Source organism: Triticum aestivum, chromosome 2B (assembly GCF_018294505.1).
Source record: "Triticum aestivum cultivar Chinese Spring chromosome 2B, IWGSC CS RefSeq v2.1, whole genome shotgun sequence".
Classification (NCBI taxonomy): Eukaryota; Viridiplantae; Streptophyta; class Magnoliopsida; order Poales; family Poaceae; genus Triticum; species Triticum aestivum.
This window is the reverse complement of record NC_057798.1, coordinates 371,297,745-371,318,476: the sequence shown is the minus strand read 5'-3', so window position 1 is coordinate 371,318,476 and position 20,732 is coordinate 371,297,745.

Below are 20,732 nucleotides of genomic sequence, written 5' to 3'. Positions count from 1 at the left end.
TTGACTTATGATGAGTCCATGGATTATACGCACCTCACCCTTCCACCATTGCTAGCCTCTCTTGTGCCGCGCAACTTTCGCTGGTACCATACATCCACCATATACCTTCCTCAAAACAGCCACCATACCTACCTATTATGGCATTTCCACAGCCATTCCGAGATATATTGCCATGCAACTTTCCACCGTTCCGTTCATATGACACACATTACTTTTGTCATATTGCTCTTTGCATGATCATGTAGTTGACATTGTACTTGTGGCAAGGCCACCTTCATAATTTTCATACATGTCACTCTTGATTCATTGCATATCCCAGTACACCGTCGGAGGCATTCATATAGAGTCATATCTTGTTCTAGCTTTGAGTTATAATTCTTGAGTTGTAAATCCATAAAAGTGTGATGATCTTCATTATTAGAGCATTGTCCCAGTGAGGAAAGGATGATGAAGACTATGATTCCCCCACAAGTCGGGATGAGACTTCGGACTTTACAAAAAGAAAAAAAAAGAAAAAGAAAAAAAAGAAAGGCCAAAGAAAAAAATAGAAAAAAGGAAAAAAGAAAAAAAAGAAAAGGAAAAAAAATAAAATGAGAGAAAAAGAGAGAAGGGACAATGCTACTATCTCTTTTTCCACACTTGTGCTTCAAAGTAGCACCATGATCTTCATGATAGAGAGTCTCATATGTTGTCATCTTCATATACTAGTGGGAATTTTTCATTCTAGAACTTGGCTTGTATATTCCAATGACGGGCTTCCTCAAAATGCCCTAGGTCTTCATGAGCAAGCAAGTTGGATGCACACCCACTTAGTTTCTTTTGTTGAGCTTTCATATATTTATAGCTCTAGTGCATCCGTTGCATGGCAATCCCTACTCACGCACATTGATATCTACTAATGGGCATCTCCATAGCCGTTGATACGCCTAGTTGATGTGAGACTATCTTCTTCTTTTTGGTCTTCTCCACAACCACCATTCTATTCCACATATAGTGCTATGTCCATGGCTCACGCTCATGTATTGCGTGACAGTTGAAAAAGTTTGAGATTATTAAAGTATGAAACAATTGCTTGGCTTGTCATCGGGGTTGTTCATGATTAAATACTTTGTGTGATGAAGATAGAGCAACAACCAGACTATATGATTTTGTAGGGATAACTTTCTTTGGCCATGCTATTTTGAGAAGACATGATTACTTTGATTAGTATGTTTGAAGTATTACTATTTCTTATGTCAATATGAACTTTTATTTTGGATCTTTTGGATCTGAACATTCATGCCACAATAAAGAAAATTACATTGAGAATTATGCTAGGTAGCATTCCACATCAAAAATTCTATTTTTATCATTTACCTACTCGAGGACGAGCAGGAATTAAGCTTGGGGATGCTTGATACGTCTCCAACGTATCTATAATTTTTGATTGTTCCATGCTATTATATTACCCCTTTTGGATGTTTATGGGCTTTATTTTACATATTTATATCATTTTTGGGACTAACCTATTAACCGGAGGCCCAACCGATATTGCTGTTTTATTGCCTGTTTCAGTATTTCGAAGAAAAGGAATATCAAGCGGAGTCCAAACGGAATGAAACCTTCGGCATCGTGATTTTTTGGAAGAATATCATCCTGGAGGCTTGGAGATCAAGTCAGAAGACCCTCGAGGAGCCCAGGAGATAGGGGGGCGCCCCCCCCTACAGGGCGCGACCCCCTATCTTGTGGGCCCCTCGAGAACCTCTCGACCGACTTCTTTCGCCTATATATACCCACGTACCCTAAAACCATGAGATATCAAGATAGATTAGGAGTTCTGCCACCGCAAGCCTCTGTAGCCACCAAAAACCTCTCGGGAGCCTGTTCTGGCACCCTGCCGGAGGGGGAATCCATCACCGGTGGCCATCTTCATCATCCCGGCGCTCTCCATGACGAGGAGGGAGTAGTTCACCCTCGGGGCTGAGGGTATGTACCAGTAGCTATGTGTTTGATCTCTCTCTCTCTCTCGTGTTCTCTCTCGTGTTCCCTCTATGGCACGATCTTGATGTATCCCGAGTTTTGCTATTGTAGTTGGATCTTATGATGTTTCTCCCCTCTACTCTCTTGTGATGAATTGAGTTTCCCCTTTTGAAGTTATCTTATCGGATTGAGTCTTTTATGAGAACACTTGATGTATGTCTTGCCGTGTTTATCTGTGGTGACAATGGGATTTCACGTGCCTCTTGATGTATGTTTTGGTGACCAACTTGAGGGTTCCACCCATGAACCTATGCATAGGGGTTGGCACACGTTCTTGACTCTCTGGTAGAAACTTTGGGGCACTCTTTGAAGTACTTTGTGTTGGTTGGATGAATCTGAGATTGTGTGATGCATATCGTATAATCATGCCCACGGATACTTGAAGTGACAATGGAGTATCTAGGTGACATTAGGGTTTTGGTTGATTTGTGTCTTAAGGTGTTATTCTAGTATGAACTCTTTTATAGATCGATCCGAAAGAATAACTTTGAGGTGGTTTCGTACCCTACATAATCTCTACGTTTGTTCTCCGCTATTAGTGGCTTTGGAGTGACTCTTTGTTGCATGTTGAGGGCTTGTTATATGATCTATCTATGTTATTATTGTTGAGAGAACTTGCACTAGTGAAAGTATGAACCCTAGGCCTTGTTTCCTATCATTGCAATACCGTTTACGCTCACTTTTATCATTAGTTACCTTGCTGTTTTTATATTTTCAGATTACAAAAACCTATATCTACTATCCATATTGCACTTGTATCACCATCTCTTCGCCAAACTAGTGCACCTATACAATTTACCATTGTATTGGGTGTGTTGGGGACACAAGAGACTCTTTGTTATTTGGTTGCAGGGTTGCTTGAGAGAGACCATCTTCATCCTACGCCTCCTACGGATTGATAAACCTTAGGTCATCCACTTGAGGGAAATTTGCTACTGTCCTACAAACCTGTGCACTTGCAGGCCCAACAACGTCTACAAGAAGAAGGTTGTGTAGTAGACATCACCAAGTTTCATGATTTTCAGGCATGTTTTGGATTTACAGGAATTAAAAAACCAAGTTTCTCGATCTTTCCGGCCGAGGCACGACGCCCAGATGTTTGAATTTCATTCCCATTTCTTGCATGGGACCTAGAAATTCACCCAAGGACACACATGTGATTTTTCAACCAACTTTGGTGCATTGGAACATGTGCTTGTAGTTCAGAATTATTCACATTAGATGCCCATAAATTCAATTAATGTATAAAAAAGGCCAAACGAACCCTAAATAATTCCAAAATTTAGCATGATACTTCTATTTGGTCTAATCTGCCTGTGTAAAAAAAATTTAAGGCGGGAGAAGGCAGTGTACGTATGTCGTTTTGCACACGGAGGTGACACGTTCCCTCTCGGAACCACGAGCCTTCTTGAGAGAAGCTCCGGTTTGCAAGAAGCTTGTACCAAAGCTTGTCCCAATTAGGCCAAAAAAATTACCGCAGCATGTTGGTGCCATGTCATGACACCATGCCAAGTTTCATGATTTTCACATGTGTTTTGGATTTACATGAATTAAAAAACCAAGTTCCTCAATCTTTCCGGCCGAGCCACGACGCCCAGATGTTTGAATTTCATTCCAATTTCTTGCATGGGACCTAGAAATTCACCCAAGGACACACCTGTGATTTTTTCAACAAACTTTGGTGCACTGGAGCATGTGCTTGTAGTTCAAATTTGAATTATGACACTAAATGACCATAAATTCAATTAATGTATAAAAAAGGCCAAATGAACCCGGAATAATTCCAAAATTTAGCATGATACTTCTATTTGGTCTAATCTACATGTGTAGAAAAATTAAGGTGGGAGAAGGTAGTGTACGTATGTCGTTTCACACATGGAGGTGACACGTTCCTCTCGGAACCACGAGCCTTCTTGAGAGAAGCTCCGGTTTGCAAGAAGCTTATACCAAAGCTTGTCCCAATTCGTCCAAAAAATTTACCTCAGCATGTTGGTGCCATGTCATGACACCATGCCAAGTTTCATGATTTTCAGACGTGTTTTGAATTTACATGAATTAAAAAACCAAGTTTGTCAATCTTTCCGGTCGAGCCACGACGCCCAGATGTTTGAATTTCATTCAATTTCTTGCATGGGACCTAGAAACTCACCCAAGGACACACATGTGATTTTTCAACCAGCTTTGGTGCATTGGGGCATGTGCTTGTAGTTCAAATTTGAATTATGCACATTAAACGACCAAAAAATCAATTAATGTATAAGAAAGTCCAAATGAACCCGGAATAATTCCAAATTTTCAAACGACACTGATATAGTTCTATGTTGCCTATGTAAAAAACAAGGGGGGGAGGCAGCGTATATCGTTTCAAACACAAAGGTGACATGTCCCCCCTCGGGAACCACGAGTCTTCTTGAGAGAAGCTCCGATTTGCAAGAAGCTTATACCAAAAACTTGTCCAAATGCGGCCAATTTTTTTACCACAACATGTTGGTGCCATGAAATGACACCATGCCAAGTTTCATGATTTTCAGGCGAGTTCTGAATTTCTAGGAATTTAAAAACCAAGTTTCTCAATGTTCCCGGCCGAGCCACGATGCCTAGATGTTTGAATTTCATTCCCATTTCTTGCATGGGACCTAGAAATTCACCCAAGGAAACACATGTGATTTTTCAACCAACTTTGGTGCATTGGAGCATGTGCTTGCAGTTCAAATTTGAATTATGCACATTAAATGACCAGAAATTCAATTAATGTATAAGAAAGTCTAAACGAACCCGAAATAATTCCAAACTTTAACACGACACTCATATAGTTCTATGTTGCCTCTATAAAAAAACAAGGGGGGGAGGCAGCGTATATCATTTCGAACACAAAGGTGACACGCCCCCCTCGGGAACCATGAGTCTTATCGAGAGAAGCTCCGGTTTGCAAGAAGCTTATACCAAAAACTTGTCCAAATGTGGCCAATTTTTTTACCACAGAATGTTGGTGCCAAGAAATGACACCATGCCAAGTTTCATGATTTTCAGGCGAGTTTTGAATTTCAAGGAATTTTAAAACCAAGTTTCTCAATGTTCCCGGCCGAGCCACAACGCCCAGATGTTTGAATTTCATCCCCATTTCTTGCATGGGACCTATAAATTCACCCAAAGACACACATGTGATTTTTCAACAAACTTTGGTGCACTGGAGCATGTGCTTGTAGTTCAAATTTGAATTATGCACATTAAATGCTGAGAAACTCAATTAATCCATAAGAATGCCAAACGAAGCTGGAATAATTCCAAATTTAAACACGACACTCATGTAGTTGCATGTTCACTGTACATAAATGTTCTAGCAATTCAAACACCATCCTTTCCCTCCGTAAGACCATTTTGTCTTTCAAAACATAATGAAAAAATCAGGTATATCACAAACAGTTTACTAGAGAGAATCGTGTGGGATGCGATATAAAATATCTTGGCGCATCGTCTTGTCTGGCTTACGCAGGAAGCTTCGTCCTCTACAGTCCACCGCCCCCGCTTGAACCATACTTGCACACCAGTTTCTCGTGGCACCGAGCGAAATATTTTTTCCACCGCGGAAATATCTGTCTCCCTGCCCCTCCCTCCCACCAAAAGCCACATTTCCACTATTCCTCCTTGCTTGCCAAGTTAAAACCTTCACTGCTGCTTACTGGCAGCTCAGCCTCCTCGCCGGGGACACTTCTTCTTGCAGCGCTGCCTCCTTGCCGGCTACCCTTCTTCTTGCAGCGCCGCCTCCTCACCGGCGACCCTTCTTCTTGCAGCGCCGCCTCCTTGCCGGCAACCCTTCTTCTTGCTGCGCGGCCTCCTCACCGCCAACCCTTCTTCTTGCTGCGTGGCCTCGTCGATATGGTCAGGTAATCCACACGCGACCCACACCATCCTCCTCCTTTCCCGTCCCACATGCCCCGACCGACGACGCGACCCCTTCCGCCGAAATCACTGTCCAACTCCTCCAATTAAGCACCGCCCACAGCCATTTTGCACGCAGTATAACATGGAGCTCAGTAGCATCTGGTAGCGGAGAAGAAATTCGCGGCCGCACGCGCGCACGAGGTTGCTATGGCTTCCATGCGTGTCATCCGCCAGATCTTGGAGGAGCACCTCGTCTTCGAGGCCACCATCGACACCGCCATGCGGTTGTCTACTTTAAAATATAGTTCATGCTGTTTTCTCCAGGCCACCGCCAGTGCCTTCTAGTGATTTGTCCTCTGTAATGTTAATATGCAATCTGATGTTTAGTTTACAACTTGGTCCTCTGAAATGTAATGTACAGTTAACACTTTGGTCCTCTGAAATGTAATGTTCAGTTAACAGTTTGGTCCAAAAATTGCATAGTAGTGTTCTCAAGCATTCTTTTTTTGTTAACTGGCTTATCTTCTAGTACATGTTTCTATTCTGCAATGCCGTGCTCAGTTAACTATTTTGGTTCATTTGGTTTGCTGTCCATTTAACTGTTTGGTTCCACTAATCAATTTGATTTTCATTTGTTGTGGGTACAATTCTATATTGTTATGCATGTGAAATAAATATAATTTGGCTGTACTCAATACATATTCTACTGATAGTATGGCAACTCTCAGTTAACCTGATCAAGATCTTCCTTATGTGTGTTGCAGGGAAACAATGGGAGACACTACATTTTACCATCGAGGTTTGTTCAAGCATGGTCTTTTGGCTAATAGCACATTATTGTGCAGTTGCAGGAATAATTCCAATATTTAGGTTTCTTACAATTTGGTCTTGCACATGTAGGTCCTACTGTCAGAGGCTTAGACCCACTGTTTGACCCATTTTGCATATGGGGAAATGAGATGTCCATGAATATCAGTCAAGTCAAGAAACTCAGAAAGATTGTTAGGATGAAGAAACTTGCGACGAATAACAACAAGATCTTTGTTTGCACAATGAAGAAGTCATCAGTCAACTATAGGATGGTACTAACTCTTTTACCTTTTTTTACCCCATGCACCATTTCAAAATGTATAGCAGCGATTTATGCATATCTTTGTTTTCAGTACTTTTCAAAGCAGTTCACCGATGATTACCTCCCAAACAACCTGCATGGTCGAGAGGCGAGGAAGGTATTCATTCAACACCCATGATACAATATTGAAGTCTTGCTGAAGAGGACGAAGGTTGGGCGGGCAATTATCCATAGCCACTGGCCTAAAGTTGCAAGGACATTCAACATCACTGAAGGCTCAATATTTGCCTTCCGCTTCTGCAGGTTCCCAGATGAGATTCATTTGTCTATTTACCGTGTATGATGCTACTTTCCAAAGGTTTTGATGTTGCATGTGAAACTTGGTGCTGTTGTTTAATGGCGTAACTGAGTGCCAAAGCTATCAGATGTATTTTGATTATGAAATCCTAGTTGTCGTTATACGGATATGATATATTTGGTGTGTTTTATAAGAAATATCAATTTGATTAGTACATGGATTATCACTAATAGGCTAATTACCCTGATTATTGGGGTTTTTGTCAGGACCCCGACTCAATGCCACACCAATCTAGCATGTAACACCTCATATCACTTTGCAGCCTCACGCACGGTATTCCCACGGGTGTCGCCTTACCAGGCCCGGGACCATTTGCGCCTTTTGGCACACGTATATGATAGTGTCGCTAGCATCCATATGACAAGGAGTCCGGGCTGACATGGCTAGTCGTGAATCCAAAGTGGCACTAACTTACAGGGACATGCATACATGACCCAACAATGAACGTGTCGGTCATCACCGAGTGAATCCGGGCTGTAGCAGCTAGGCTAGCAGGACTCCGAAGAATCCGGGCTGTAGCAGGCTAACAGGACTCCGGAAGACACCGCGTGACATTTCCCTGAAGGGACAGACACAAGAACGAAGAAGGACACATGCCGGCCAACCTAAGTGTTCCTGAGCAGTAGCAAGCTACCAAGGCTCGGTGGAAGCACTAGGAGACATTTCCCGGTAAGAGAGGCTACCAAGGATAAACAACTAGATAGTCAGATCCCACATATACCAAGCATTTCAATTACATACACACAATATGCTCGATATGTGCAAATACAACATGGCATCACAACATGACTATACAACTCAAGTATTTTATTCAATAGGCTCCGAGGAGCGAGATATTACAAACATGGGTCTCATGACCCAACATTCAGAGCATACAAGTCAAAGCACAAGTGGAAGCTTAACATGTCTGAGTACACACATCTACAAATGAAAATGGCTAAGAAGCCTGACTATCTACCAGATCCTGCAGAGGGCACAAGATCGTAGCTGAGGTAACAAGCTAAATGTCGAAGTCCACGCGGAACTACTAGTGAGAAGGAAGTCTCTTTGAAAAAACATAAAATAGGCAAACCTGAGTACAAATGTACCCAACAAGACTTACATCAAAACCATCTACATATGCATCAGTATCGACAAAGGGATGGTGGGGTTTAACTGCAGCAAGCCAGCTTTGGCTCGGTGGCTATCCTGAACTACGAATACAAGTAACTCTTTTGAGGTGGCGCACACGAGTCCACATATTCACCATATCAATACACCACTATGGATCCGCTCCCGTCTCGTTATGAGAACGCCATCCAAAGCACTCACGCTTATCTTGCATATTTTAGAGTATCCGCTTTCACTTGTATATGAACTGTATAGGCAACCCAGAAGTCCTTTACCACGGACACGGCTATTCGAATAGATCATGTTAACCCTGCAGGGGTGTACTTCTTCACACACGCTCTCGCCACTTACCACCATGTACACGTCGTCTATCTCGGCAACCTTCAAGCGGAAGCTTGGCGAGGGAGTCGGCCACGACCTGACTAACCACACAAGTCTCTAGTCTAGGTTTATTGCCTATTCGGGTTCCATCCGCAAGGAGATCCGGCCGGGATGTCGCTCACAGCGCCAAACGATGTGTGCAGGGTTCCCAAGCCCACCTCAACGGATGGATCTATGCTTGGTACACCGTGCTATGGTGCCTAGACTGTCCCAAGCCCACCTGTACCGGGTACCACTTGGTAGACTACCAACACAACCTACAAACACCAAAAACTAGTTGCAACTCCTGGATAGAGATCAGGTTGATTAATAAGTCGAGAGGGGCACTTAAGCATTCCAATGCATGGTAGTAGTTGTTCATGGATCACAAACGCAGAACTCAGTTCTCGAGGACGGCTTCAATGAGACAACCCACCATGTACTCCTACATGGCCTCTCACCGCTACCTTTACCAAATCGTGTTCGCACACTTAGCTCTTAATAGTAGGACATGTTCACCACATTCCAATTCATCCCCGATGAATCAGACTTGAGTCAACTCTAAGCAGTAGCAGGCGTGACAAACAAGCATGAATGAGTAGGCACATCAGGGCTCAAACAACTCCTACTCATGCTAGTGGGTTTCATCTATTTACTATGGCAATGACAGGTCATGCAGAGGAAAGGGGTTCAACTACCGCAGCATGTAACAGTTGAATCATTGTTGTCCTAATGCAGTAAAAGTGAGCAGAAGCGAGAGAGTGGGATTATAGCGGAATGAACAAGGGGGTTCTGCTTGCCTGGCACTTCTGAAGATATTATAGCTCTTTATCGGTGTCATCGATCACGTCGTCGGAACACGTCTATCGAGAGGGAACAACCACCGACAAACAAAGAAGAAACACAATCAATTCCATGCAACAATATGATGCTTGAGTGTGACATGGCAATATGCTGTTGATTGGGCTAATGCAACTAGCAACAAGTTAAATGGAGTTGGTTTGAACACTAGGTTCAAATTCAAACTTCATATGTGCTTTCTTAAATGCCATTTAATTGATTTGTCCTAAACATAGGACATAAGTTGATCTAACATGCATGCAAATGCGATAAACAGATTCTTTGGATTTTTCTGATCATTTTTCATATATAAATTATTTCATTCTGAGCTACGGTTGAATTTCTATGATTTTTAGAAGTTCAAATCATTTTCTAGATTTTCTGGTTATTTTGAATTGAACAAAATCCAGTAAATGATTTATTGTGTCAGCATGACATCACGCTGATGTTAGCGGTTAATGGAGCAGCCCAGGTCAAACTGACCAGTGGGTCCCGCGTGTCAGTGACTGTGGTTGGTACTTAGCAGTGTGGATAGGCACTAATTAAGCCGGCCACATCGGCGGTTAACCGCCGATGGCACACAGACGTGGCGGCGTCGCTCGTCTCGGTGACTCCAGGGACGAGAGGAGGCGGGGTTGGGCTCTAAGGCTGCAGCGTGACGAGGCGCATCGGGTGGTGGCTGCGGGGCTGCCGGAGATGGCCTGAGGCGGCGGCGGCGTCAAGCGGAGCGGCGCCGGAGCACGCCTCGACCGTTGTGATGCTATGGGTGTCAGCAGAACGACATGTACGGCAGGTGAAACGCAACGGGGTTAGGGGTAATCGACGGTGGAGCTCACAGTGAGGTCGACGGGCGCGAGAGAGAGGTCGGGGATGCGTTGGTGCGGCCGGAACGGCGACGGCGATCTCGGGTGGTCGGAGGTGAAGACGACGATGGTGGCAGCGATGCAGCGCGTCCCTGGTCGCTTGGCTCATCGAGGACGATGCAGGCGACGAGTCGGAGCACCTGGACACGAAGAGAGGGCGAGGGGAAGGCGGTGGCTACGCGGGCAGCGAGCGGCGGTGACGAGCTCCGCTCGGTCCATCGGGAGAGAGAGAGAGAGAGCAGCAAGGGAGGATGAGGGCAAGGGAGAGCGCGAGAGAGGTCAGGGGGGCTGCGTGGCATCGTCCAGAGCGTCCCGGGGGAAGCGGCAAGCAGGAGCTGGTAGAGAGCATGCGCGCGCGGGGCGACCACGCGCCCAGTCCTTCTGGCAGAGGAGGAAGATGACAAGGGAGCGCTGGTGGGCTGGCCTGGCCACTTGGGCGGCAGGTAAGCGCGTGGTAGGTCTTCCCCTTTTTATTCTGCTATTTTGTTTCTGGATTTAGTAAAATACTAAATCACTTCATAAAATCCTGAAGTAAATTTATAGGCACGGTTTGAATTATTTCCAACAGCCCCCAAGTACTTCCAGGATTATTTGGACATTTATAAATATTTAAAAGATTTAAATGTCCAAATTCAAATACTTATGAATTAACTCAAAAATCCAAAAATGACCTAAAAATATGTCCATCATTGTTGGCAGAGGTTTTCACCTTTATCAGAAATCATGAACATTTTTAAAGGCAATTTTGGGTTCTTTGAAAATGATTTTATTTGAACCTAGTTGAATTCATTTGGTGCTAGGGTTTAGGCAATCCCCATTTCAAGTTCCTTTCAAAGATTAAACATGATGCACACATGAAGCTAGCCTAGTGCATTGCCAAAAGCTAGGGATGTGACAACTCACCCCCACTAAACAAGAATCTCGTCCCGAGATTCAAGCATAGGGTAAGATGAAGGGGGAACGCAAACTAACACAATCTTCACGATCCAGGGTGCCCTTCTTAAGAACGTTGATTCAATCACCATCATTGTCTCGAAGTCTTGCTCCAGGAACTCCTATCAACATGACAACGAGAGGGAAAAGAAACTCTAGAAGGATCGATCTTCTCGAAGATCGAGCAACTCAGGATCAACTCATGGAATGAGACATGGAAACATCTCACGAGCTGAGACGCAAAGCACACATCCAGAGGAATGGAGTGAAGCAGATGACGAAGGTTCACTAGGTAGACAACAATTTCACGCTTAAGGAGGTGGTGAACGGTTGTCAACGTAGCAAGGAGTTGAGTTGCCATGATACCATAACGAGACATCTTGGAGGAGGGTGATTCGTAGAGTTATTACCTTAAGTGGCAAAAAGTATTACCTTTGATATAGAGATCATTGAGACTCTTTATATCAGCCTAAGGCAAATCACAACAATCGTTTGGCGGAGTTCGAAGGAATGGCATACTCGGACTAGTATGGATGATGTGGATTACCTTGTTGAAGACAACACAAGGGGTGATTTGCTTATCACCAGAAATGGATGGAACCCATGGTAGAATGGCACATTGGCGGTGCAAGCTGGGAACAAATGCAAATGCTAGGAATGATTCTGGTAACTGGGGAGGAACCCCATCAGTAGAGAGTGAATCCACTGTTTGAAAGGGTTATAGCATAACCGAGGAAACTGATAGCACTATGCAATTAATGCCGACGATAAAACCTAGCACTTGCGCGTGCTCTCAAGAACTTGAGCATTTCCATATTCATCAAGGTTTTATCAATATCCGTGTGAAGGATCCTAGCAACACAACATACTACCATGATGAATGGTGATGGACGATGCAGACGCAAAAGGAGATAACACTTTCTCAGATTTCACCTTAGCAAAGCCAAGGAAACAAAATCTGGATGATCGGCCGAGAAACATTTAGCACTCCGCTTCTAATGTTCTCCTTGATGTGCTAGCGCAACCCATTTATTAAAATGGTTTGGTACCTAGAACATCAAGTAAAAGGTCAGACTTCGGGGGCACAAAAATCCGTAAGGATTAACTACGGAGGTAAATCCTACGAAATCCTCATGGGGAGGTGGCCAACTTTCTTCAATCAAGATACTACAGTAATAGGTCTTCTGGCTGGGTGGGTTGGCCATGACATCCACTTTACCGGGCTACAGGGAGACCAATATTATAGTTCTTGGGAAACGTTCCAACCATCATATATGCCTAAGATTCAGATCTGGTTGGTGTCAGGATATCCCAGACTCATCGAGTCTAGAAAGAAAAATTAAAATTTGCAACACAATTGACGAGATGACGTTGCAAGATTCTCGGGGAATGAACTACGATAGCAAGCTCCAAAACATGAGCTGGTTCTGCTACACACATGTGAACACGCTGTCCCAGACAAACATGACCAGATGGTAGTCTTACAACAAAACACTACCAAGTCCTAGTAGGGAACCATCATCGAGGATATTGAAGTCTTGCGTAAGTCTAGCTCTTAAGAAGGAACTCCTGCTCCTTGAACAAATCAATCAGTGGCTTGGTGTGCTAGGGACACATATAGCGTGAAGATTGCAAGTCTCCAAACCACAGAGTACTTCGCACGTATGCATGACCGATTTGGGATTATTCCAAAGGGAGCAACATTGACTTTCTCGAATTCGCGGCGGCAACTTGCATCAAGTGCACATGAACTGGAGGAGGTCACCTCTTACATCCGAACATATGCTTCATGAGCTAGCATGAGGAGATGCTTTCAAAAGTTTCCAACACTAGCTTAATGTTCAACAAAATCATGGAGAAGGTAAAAATGTTGTTGATGGGCTCAACAACAATTCATCCAGGTTTCCATGAAGAAGGAATTCCATAATTATGCGAACAAGTGATAGCACTGGTCAGACCCAAAAGATATAATGGTGTATGCTCGAGGAAAATCCACGAGTAAGACAACATTACAAACATCGTTGGTTCTGATTTGATTTGAGGATAGCCCACACTGAAATCTAAGTTTTGGCAAGACAATAGGTCCAACAACTGGTCACGGGGATCAATCAATGAAGATATCATCTTTCTTCAACACACATACAAGATATCCCTTAAAATGAACTAAATCGGACAAGCTTCTATCTTCTAACTCTCCAAGTTGTTGTTCAGCTTAACCAACTAGCTCAGGGGTACCCAACATAGATTCTTGGAGAAGGGGTGGTTTACAAGAAACCAACTTGATCACGAACTCAACATAGCGGTCAGGTGACAACCTGGTAACACTTCCGAGAAGATATTCAGAAAATCACGAACCACCGATATGTTACTAAGCTCGAGAACAATCTTGGTTTTTAGGGCAAGACGATATGATCAAACGAGCAAGGGATTGACACAATCCTAACTCATTGATCGAAGAGTGCACCGGAATCAAGGACTAGGGGCACGATCAACCTTAGGGTGATGATTCAGTAACCAACACACTAAGAATGAGGTTATTGTCCATTTAACTACCAAGCAACAGAGGTCCTAGGAGTATAGATTTCACACATCACAATTCACTTGTCGGTGTTCCGGTTGCAACAACACGGAAGCCGAGAAATGAATAATGAGGGCGAGAAGTATCACTGTATCAAGAGTTCATAGAATGGTGTGCAATTCCCATGATAATCTTAATATAAAGATGGTAATACTGCAAGGTAGAGTAGAACAAAAGCTGGATTAGCAATTTGATCTGCGAAGCACAACTACTTTGACCCAATCCTGGATATGGATGAGGTTATGGAGTTTGTTTCTCCTAGTTATTCCAGAATAGAATGGCTTGATGGACCACAAGAGTAATAGGCATCGATAAACGAATGCACACATACTCTTGACTATCAATTGATAGACGGGGGTCAGAATACAACTAAGGAGGGACAACTCAAGGAACATATAACTTTCTGAGTTGTGGATGCATAGATTAGTATATCGAACCAGGTTCAACAGGTTTCTTCCGGATAATCCATGCGGAGAGGTAGAATTGGCAGAGTCACAATATAGAATGGAGAACTCGTCAAGAGCACTCTTGTTGTGATCTTTTGGTTCAAAAGAACTTCTGCCATAAGCAGTTCATGGTATTTGGAAGAAGGAAATACCATGGACCCCGAGGACTATTGCAAGGGTTACTAATATCCTAAAGGAATGAGCCAACACTATCAACATGGATGAGTAGAGTGAATCTCAGGTTCAAGAACCCAGGAATGGAATGCCTACTAACTAAATGGCATCACGGGATGCTTTCGAGATTAATGGCCAGAATCATCACACTAGGGATACAAAAAGCATTGCTAGATTATTGGGTGATCCCCTAAGACACCTAGGGTCATAATAATAACTCCAACATATATGTCGAGGCAATAGAATACCTCAACTCAGCAATTAGTGTGATTAACCTGGCCCAAAAGAACATCAAAACCAGAGGGAAAGGATTTGCAAGTGCATCAGATTGTTTAGAAACCTGGGATCACTCGGACAGCATAACGACTATAAATGCTCAAAAGATTTGAGGCATCCTGCAAAATGGTGGCATAACCACTCGATCATCATAATATCGAGGTTCTTATGGATACACGGAGACAGTAGGAACTGAATTGGGGCTTAAACCCACCAATCTTATAAGTCTACGGATTAGTAGCACGTGATCCTGATAGAAAGATGAGAAAGCCTAGTTCTTAATCCCCGTAGAAGAGAAGAGGATGACTCAGATCAGAAGGGCGTAAGATAAAGGAGTAAAAAGAGCCTTACATTCCCTTCCACAATCAATTCCCTTATATAACTAAAGCATTTCTAGACACAACTTCGACCAGTTTGCTTGTTAATCCTACAGGCAGTCAGGCTCTAATACCAAAGCTGTCAGGACCACAACTCAATGCCACACTGATCTAGCATGTAACACCTCATATCACTTTGCAGCCTCACGCACGGTATTCCCACGGGTGTCGCCTTACCAGGCCCGGGACCATTTGCGCCTTTTGGCACCCGTATATGATAGTGTCGCTAGCATCCATATGACAAGGAGCCCGGGCTGACATGGCTAGTCGTGAACCCAAAGTGGCACTAACTTACAGGGAAATGCATACATGACCCAACAATGAACGTGTCGGTCATCAGCGAGTGAATCCGGGCTATAGCAGCTGGGCTAGCAGGACTCCGGAGAATCCGGGCTGTAGCAGGCTAACAGACTCCGGAAGACACCGAGTGACATTTCCCCAAAGGGACAGCCACATGAACGAAGAATGAACCATGCCGGCCAGCCTAAGTGTTCCGGAGTAGTAGCAAGCTACCAAGGCTAAGTTAAAGCACTAGGAGACATTTCCGGGTAAGAGAGGCTACCAAGGATAAACAACTAGATAGTCAGATCCCACACATACCAAGCATTTCAATTACATACACACAATATGCTCAATATGTGCAAATACAACATGGCATCACAACATGACTATACAACTCAAGTATTTTATTCAATATGCTCCGAGGAGCGAGATATTACAAACATGGGTCTCATGACCCAACATTCAGAGCATACAAGTCAAAGCACAAGCGGAAGCTTAACATGTCTGAGTACAGACATCTACAAATAAAAATGGCTAAGAAGCCTGACTATCTACCAGATCCTGCCGATGGCACAAGATCGTAGCTAGGTAACAAGCTAAACATCAAAGTCCATGCGGAACTACTAGTGAGACGGAAGTCTCTTTGCGAAAACATAAAATATGCAAACGTGAGTACAAATGAACCCAACAAGAATTACATCAAAACTATCTACATATGCATCAGTATCAACAAAGGGATGGTGGGGTTTAACTGCAGCAAGCCAGCTTCGACTCTATGGCTAACCTGAACTACGACTGCAAGTAACTCTTTTGAGGTGTGCGCACATGAGTCCACATATTCACCATATCAATACACCACTATGGATCCGCTCCCGTCTCCCTACGAGAACGCCATCCAAAGCACTCACGCTTATCTTGCATATTTTAGATTATCCACTTTCACTTGTCTATGAACTGTATAGGCAACCCAGAAGTCCTTTACCGCGGACACGGCTATTCGAATAGATCATGTTAACCCTGCAGGGGTGTACTTCTTCACACACACTCTCGCCACTTACCACCATGTACACGTCGTCTATCTCGGCAACCTTCAAGCGGAAGCTTGGCGAGGGAGTCAGCCACGACCTGACTAACCACACAAGTCTCTAGTCCAGGTTTATCGCCTATTCGGGTTCCATCCTCAAGGAGATCCGGCCGGGGTGTCGCTCACGGCCCCAAACGATGTGTGCAGGGTTCCCAAGCCCACCTCAATGGATGGATCTACGCTTGGTACACCGTGCTATGGTGCCTAGTCCGTCCCAAGCCCACCTGTACCGGGTACCACTTGGTAGACTACTAACACAACCTACAAACACCAGAAACTAGTTGCATCTCCTAGACAAAGATCAGGTTGATTAATAAGTCGAGAGGGGCACTTAAGCATTCCAATGCGTGGTAGTAGCTGTTCCTGAGGACGGCTTCAATGAGACAACCCACCATGTACTCCTACATGGCCTCTCACCGCTACCTTTACCAAATCGTGTTCACACACTTAGCTCTCAACAGTAGGACATGTTCACCACATTCCAATTCATCCCCGATGAATCAGACTTGACTCAACTCTAAGCAGTAGCAGGCATGACAAAAAAGCATTAATGAGTAGGCACATCAGGGCTCAAACAACTCCTACTCATGCTAGTGGGTTTCATCTATTTACTATGGCAATGACAGGTCATGCAGAGGAAAGGGGTTCAACTACCGCAGCATGTGACAGTTGAATCGTTGTTGTCCTAATGCAGTAAAAGGGAGCAGAAGTGAGAGAGCGGGATTGTATCAGAATGAACAAGGGGCTTTTGCTTGCCTGGCACTTCTGAAGATATTATAGCTCTTCATCGGTGTCATCGATCACGTCGTCGGAACACGTCGATCGAGAGGGAACAACCACCGACAAACAAAGAAGAAACACAATCAATGCCATGCAACAATATGATGCATGAATGTGACATGGCAATATGCTGTTGATTGGGCTAATGCAACTAGCAACAAGTTAAATGGAGTTGGTTTGAACACTAGGTTCAAATTCAAACTCCATATGTGCTTTCTTAAATGCCATTTAATTGATTTGTCCTAAACAGAGGACATAAGTTGCTCTAACATGCATGCAAATGCCATAAACAGATTCTTTGGATTTTTCTAATCATTTTTCATATATAAATTATTTCATTCTAAGCTACGATTGAATTTCTATGATTTTTAGAAGTTCAAATCATTTTCTGGATTTTCTGGTTATTTGGAATTGACCAAAATCCAGTAAATGATTTACTGCGTCAGCATGACATCATGCTGATGTCAGCGGTCAATGGAGTGGCCCAGGTCAAATTGACTAGTGGGTCCCGCGTGTCATTGACTGTGGTTGGTACTTAGCTGTGTGGTTAGGCACTAATTAAGCCGGCCACGTCGGTGGTTAACCGCCAGTGACACACAGATGCAGCGGCGTCGCTCGTCCCGGTCACTCCGGTGACGAGAGGAGGCGGGGTTGGACTCTAAGGCTACAGCATGACGAGGCGCATCGGGTGGTGGCTGCGGGGTTGCCGGAGATGGCCTGAGGCGGCGACGGTGTCAAGCGGAGCGGCACCGGAGCACGGCTCGACCGTTGCGATGCTACGGGTGTCGGTAGAACGACGGGTACGGCTGGCGAAACGCAACGGGGTTAGGGATAATCGACGGTGGAGGTCACAGTGAGGTCGACGGGCACGAGAGCGAGGTCGTTGGATGCGTTGGTGTGGCCGGAACGGCGACAGCGATCTCGGGCGGCCGGAGGTGAAGACGACGATGGTGGCGGCGATGCAGCGCGTCCCTGGTCGCTTGGCTCGTCGAGGACGATGCAGGCGACGAGTCGGAGCACCCGGACACGAAGAGAGGGCGAGGGGAAGGCGGTGGCTGCACGGGCAGCGAGCGGTGGTGACGAGCTCCGCTCCGTCCAGCGAGAGAGAGCAGCAGGGGAGGATGAGGGCGAGGGAGAGTGCGAGAGAGGTCGGGGGCTGCGTAGTGTCGTCCAGAGCGTCCCGGGGGAAGCGACAAGCAGGAGCTGGCGGAGAGCGCGCGCGCGCGGGGCGACCACGCGCCCAGTCCTTCTGACAGAGGAGGAAGATGACAAGGGGGCGCCGGTGGGCTGGGCTGGCCACTTGGGCGGCAGATAAGCACCTGGTAGGTCTTCCCCTTTTTATTCTGCTATTTTGTTTCTGGATTTAGTAAAATACTAAATCACTTCATAAAATCCTGAAATAAATTTATAGGCACTGTTTGAATTATTTCCAACAGCCCCAAGTACTTCCAGGATTATTTGGACATTTAGAAATATTTATAAGATTTAAATGTCCAAATTCAAATACTTATGAATTAACTCAAAATCAAAAAATGACCTAAAAATATGTCCATCGTTGTTGGCATAGGTTTTCACCTTTATCAGAAATCATGAACATTTTTAAGGGCAATTTTGGGTTCTTTGAAAATGATTTTATTTGAACCCAGTTGAATTCATTTGGTTCTAGGGTTTAGGAAATCCCCATTTCAAGTTTCTTTCAAAGATTAAACATGATGCACACATGAAGCTAGCCTAGTGCATTGCCAGAAGCTAGGAATGTGACAGTTTTTATTGCAGACGGCTACTCAGACAGCACCGTGGGCGATGAACTCAAAAAACCTGCATGGTTTCTAGAAAGTAGGCGTGTTCGATCACAATCGCACACAGCTTCCGGCAGAGAACTGTTTGCATTAGGCCACCTTGCACAAACTTTTCCACACAAAAAATTGTGTGTGATATACATAGAAATGGAAATGCTTTTCTGTGATTCACCATGTGGGATGTACATACGAACAGAAACAATTGGGTTTCGATGCCCCGCCAGATCGCACACGAGCTCATTTTGCCCTAGCCTATGTGCCAGGAGGGCCTATCCCCGATGGTTTCTGGCTCGTGTGGGAAGGACCCCCCTATCACCCACACTCACTTGGCGACGGTTCCAAACACCTTCACGGAAAGGGGTTAAAAGCCATTTGTATAGCAGGTCTCTGCACCAGCGTAGTACTTATAGAGAGAAATAGTCCATATACAACCGAAGATAATGCTGACTCTAGTGATGAGTTCGAGGAACTTCCCTGAACTATATCTGCGTTGCAGAGAAGAACAAGCTATATTTGTTGAAGTCATATTGTTGAGAACTTTGATGTGAAGGAATTATCCCCTCGAACATTTACTGCTGAATGGAAGCATATGCTTCGGTATGGTCGTCCGAAGAAATTGACTGCAGCGAATGGAAGTCGAAGACAAAGTGAAAACGTAGTATACATTTCATTGTTCTGCTTTCATTTATTTGAGTCATAGGACCTCCGTACTATGAAGAGGGGTATAGGTTCTCAAAGTTTAGATCCGCTATGGTGCTTAGCCAAAACCTATGAAAGTTGCGAGACAAATCTCTTTATGTTCCGAGCAAATACTTGCCAGCAAGAGACTGTGATCTTCTTCATTGCAAGAGATTTGTCTCACACCGAGGAGTTAGCATTACATGCTCCGCAAGTAATGTTACCGTTGTGCTCAAATCCGACTGTTGGACTCATGTCATTCGACCATTGGCTGGTCCCGATGTCTAATTTGGTCATTTCCCATCAAGGAAGGTTGTGGCTATAAATAGCCACCCCGCTCCAACATTGTCCGTTGGCTACTCCGCTTGAGATTTTTTCTAAGAAGATTGATTTGAGCAACCCCCCTACGAGTGATTTGAGTTTAAGATCCACCGAGAAAAAATCAAGAGCCCAAACTTAGAAACTGGTTTAGCATCACAGTAGTTCTGAGTGAGAGTTCTTGTACCTATTACTCTTGAGATCTGCGCACTCTCTAGACGGATAGGTTTCAGCTCGAGTGTTGAAGAGTTGTTGTCTTCACCGAGCTAGATCTTCAGCAACCAAGAGTGGTTGTGGTTCACGAAGGTCGACCGGAGGTTTGGAGATCGCCAACAAGGATCTACCACGAGTGAAGTCAACCTGAGTTGATCAGCTCTGCGTTGAAGGAGAATAGGGTGAAGAGAGTTTATCTTTCGTGTTAAGTCACAGCCCCTCCAACCGGATGTAGCCCTTTGGCAGAAGGGTGAACTGGTCTACCAAATCTGATTGTCGCCATCGAGCAC